The sequence below is a fragment of the Alligator sinensis genome, unplaced genomic scaffold, assembly GCF_000455745.1.
Source record: "Alligator sinensis unplaced genomic scaffold, ASM45574v1 scaffold368_1, whole genome shotgun sequence".
In the NCBI taxonomy this organism is placed as follows: domain Eukaryota; kingdom Metazoa; phylum Chordata; order Crocodylia; family Alligatoridae; genus Alligator; species Alligator sinensis.
This window is the reverse complement of record NW_005842025.1, coordinates 2179424-2183508: the sequence shown is the minus strand read 5'-3', so window position 1 is coordinate 2183508 and position 4085 is coordinate 2179424. Positions and strand designations below refer to the sequence as shown.

The 4085-nt window shown below is 43.4% G+C and overlaps 1 long non-coding RNA gene across 1 annotated transcript in view; it reads left to right on the top strand.

Annotated features, from left to right (window-relative positions):
• Positions 1 to 274: 274 nt before the first annotated feature.
• The window catches only part of LOC112550068, a 9140-nt gene continuing 5329 nt past the window's right edge, over positions 275 to 4085 (top strand). The window contains exon 1 of the long non-coding RNA XR_003093732.1: positions 275 to 406. This is a non-coding gene — a long non-coding RNA (uncharacterized LOC112550068). The remainder of the gene's footprint in view (positions 407 to 4085) is intronic.

The window sequence follows — 4085 nt, the reverse complement described above, 5'->3', positions numbered from 1 at the left end:
GCCTGTGGGGGCACCTCGCCACCACACTAACATTTATATTCATTTCCATGTTTGTGAATTTATGGCCTTTTACTATTCAGCCAGCTTTTCTATTTGCCAACATTATGCTAGGCTGGAAAATAATGTTGTACTTGACAAAAAGCTACCCCTACAAAAGACTTGTTCCAGGCTCATCCACTCTTTTCAAATTCCTGCTAGTCTCAGATTTTGGACTTCTAAATTGAATTTGTATTTCTACCCTTAGGAAATCTCTTTCAAAGGCTGTACTGGAATGGGATAATGGAATGCAAAGCCCTGGTGTGAAGAAATAAGTTCTTGGCTGTGAAGGCTTTGTACCATCTATGGTGTTTTTCAGCAGAACTTTCTAATGTAAGGGTTCCATAGATTCTTCAATATTTATGCAGAGGTAAGTAATAACACTCACAGAACTTACTGCTAAAAATTACTGGAGTTTCTCCACACTAGACGTTTTCACTTTGAGGGAATTGACCTAAATAACTGTTGGCACTATATGAAATGTTTGGGGTTCATTTCAGATATTTTGGTTGCTAGATTTTGATGCCTTCAGTTTTGAGGTAGAATTGGTTGTCTGAGTAAAATGAGTGGCTCTTGGAAGTGTCAGTAAATGTCACACACAGTCAATTATTGCTGCTGTATATGTCAATGAGAACACTATAGGCCAGATTGCCTGCTCCTTGAACCTGATTTACATTTATACAAAGTAGGTATAAATACAGATCAGAACTGTCCATTAAAGCACACCCGCTTTTGCCTATTTGAATAGGTGTGAATGACTACACAAGGTGCAAGGAATGGGAAATAATCCCTGGCTGTGTGTTATGATATGGCTTCTTAGGGAGGTGTCTATGACAGGAAAGAACAAAACACCAGTGAACAAAACCAAACAGCTTCCACTCGGCTTGAGTTTCAACTTGCTTCTTGTCTTGGTGTGCCATCACCTCCAAATACATTTACACACATTAATATTTTAAACATGCTCTACTGGCACCTAATGGGCCAGGTTTGGATTTCAAATACTAGTGTAATTCTGGTGACTCAACCCGCTCTGCTGTCCTAAAACTGAGAGCAGAATATGTCCTACAGCTTTAAAGTGTAAGTCAGTGGCATCTGGCAAGTCTGCCATTTTTCTTACAGGCTCATAAGTGCATAGGCAAGCACAAAGACAAATCTGTTAACAGATTTGTCTGTTATCAGTTAACAGTTGTATCTGTTAACAGCAGGTATCTGGACTGCTACATATGGAACCTGTAGTTCTCTAAGGACTTGGGAACAGACTCCATCACTATGGAACACAAGGCTGAAAGGAATACTCATTGTGAGGGGAAGAGAGTGGGGCAGGAGAAAAGCCCTGAGAAAAATGAACAATTTACTTCAGGTGATGAGAGAAGCTGATCTGAGCAGAGAGCATGCAGCTGTGTTTTCAGAACATGTGCTCCCTCCAGATTGTGGTCAGGGTATGAATCCCAGTAATAGGGAGGGACTGATTTAAGTTGATGGTTTTGGGGACTCCAAAGCAACTGATTTAAATTGATTGATCATGCATTGGGGTGGAATATATTTAAGTTGATTATTCCATGGACTTTAAAACGACTGCTCTAAATTGATTCACTCAGGTACTGGGGAGGAATTGATTTAGTAAATTGTTCTATGGGTATTAAATGAACTGATCTAAAAAGTCTGACTCCAGGGGGATCAAGTCAAGTTGATTGTTGTATGGACTCTTAAACAAATTGATCTAAGGTGATTGAGCCACAGACCTGTAAGGAACCGATCTAAGTCATCATCTGATGGAGTCTGGAAGAATTGATTCAAGCTTAGGGACGCCTTCCCTCAGTAAGCCAGTGATTGGCTGCTAATGGCCCAGCAGAACCAAGTTTCAGATGACTATCATCTGTTGGGACATTGCAAAGATGGGGTGTAAGGGGAAGAGGAGCCACACAAAGAACACCCATTTGGGTGAACTGGTGAAATCATCACCCAGTCTATATCCAACTCCCAATAGTTAAAAATATACATCAAGATGTGGTAGGTGATAGAACAGCATCAGAAGTTAATAGTGACAGAACCATCTGATTTTCCCCATGGCTCAATCCAGTAAAGCATTGGGCAGGCAGGGGCCATGACCTTATAACACGCACTGTTGACACTCATCATTTGGATCTAATTTATATTTGTTTTATGTACCACAAGAAAATGCTATTTATTTACCTAGAATATTAGTTTTTGGCTGTTAAGGACTCAGGGATGGGTGGTATGACCTAATAGATAGGCCAATGAGGGAAGGTAGAGGCCATAGGCTGGGTCAGAAATCAAGAACCTAGTTACTGGGTCTGGAGGGAAATTCAGAGTCCAGTACACAAGCCAGGATCTGGAGAAAGCCAGCAACCAAGTTACCATGGCCAAGGGGCAATCCACAGGTTGAAGTCTGAGCAACGAGTCAAGCCAGGGGTCAAGATCCAGAAAAAAATCAACAGTCAAATTACCAACTCTGAAAGGTAGTTTACAAGGTGAAGCCCAACTCTGCATAAAGCCATGGATCAGGAACCAGAAAAAAAACCCAAAAAACAAAGAGCAGGACTGGAGAGTCTTGCCACAGCAGACTGGGTCAAAACTTCATCATAGAATCATCATAGAAATTAAGGGTTAGAAGGGACCTTAAAAGATTATAAAGTCCAACCCCACTGCTCTGGGTCATAATACTGCTGAGATCAAATGATTCCAGCAAGGTTTATGTCCAGTATCCTCTTAAAGACTTCCAAGTTTGGGGACTGTAACACCTCCTTGGGAAGTCTATTCTAGATCCTGGTCAACCTTACCGTAAAGTTCTTCCTAACTTGCAACCTGAAACTATCCTCTAACAATTTATGGTCATTGCTCCTTGTCCTCCCCTAGGGTTCCCTAGTGAATAGTTTTTCTCCCAGATCCTGATATTCACCCCTTACATACTTATAGATGGCCACCAAGTCCTGCTGGTGTCTTACTAGTACTGAGCAGAGAGGAATAATTACTTCCTTAGCTCTACTCGCAACCCATCGGCTAATGTATCCCAGTATGCTATTAGCTCTGTTGACTACAGCTGGTCATGCTGGTGGCTCATGTTCATCCTGTGATCAACCATAACCCTGAGGTCTCTTTCAGCCATCGTGCTGGCCAGGACGTCTCCTCCTAACCTATATTCATGTCACTGGTTACTTCTCCCCAGATGAAGCACTCTGCATTTATCTTTATTGAACTGCATCCAGTTCTGCTCCACCCACTTTTCCAGCTTGTCCAGGTCCACTTGGATCTGCATCCTATCCCCTAGCATAACCACTTTTCCCAATTATCAAAGCTCACATTTGCGAGAGCCCGGCAGGACAAATTATGCTGAGGGGAAACCAGCACGGGTTCATAGCAGGCAGATCGTGCCTGACTAATCTAGTTTCTTTTTATGATCAGGTTACAAAATGCCTGGACACAGGAGTAAGGGTGGATGTCATATACTTAGACTTCAGGAAGGCCTTCGATACGATATCCCACCCTATACTGGTGAACAAGTTAAGAGGCTATGACTTGGACGACTACACAGTCCGGTGGGTGGCAAATTGGCTAGAGGATCGCACCCAGAGAGTCATAATGGATGGGTCGGTTTCGACCTGGAAGGGTGTGGGCAGTGGGATCCCGCAGGGCTCGGTCCTTGGACCGATACTCTTCAATGTCTTCATCAGCGACTTGGATGAGGGAATGAAGTGTACTCTGTCCAAGTTTGTGGATGACACAAAACTGTGGGGAGAAGTGGACACACTGGAGGGCAGGGAACAGCTACAAGCAGACCTGGGCAGGTTGGACAAATGGGCAGAAAACAACAGAATGCAATTCAACAAGGAGAAATGCAAAGTACTGCACCTAGGGAGGAAAAATGTCCAGCACACCTACAGCCTAGGGAATGACCTGCTTGGTGGCACGGAGGCGGAAAGGGATCTTGGAGTCCTGGTGGACTCCAAGATGAACATGAGTCGGCAGTGTGACAAAGCCATCAGAAAAGCTAACGGCAGTTTATCGTGCATCAGCAGATGCATGACGAA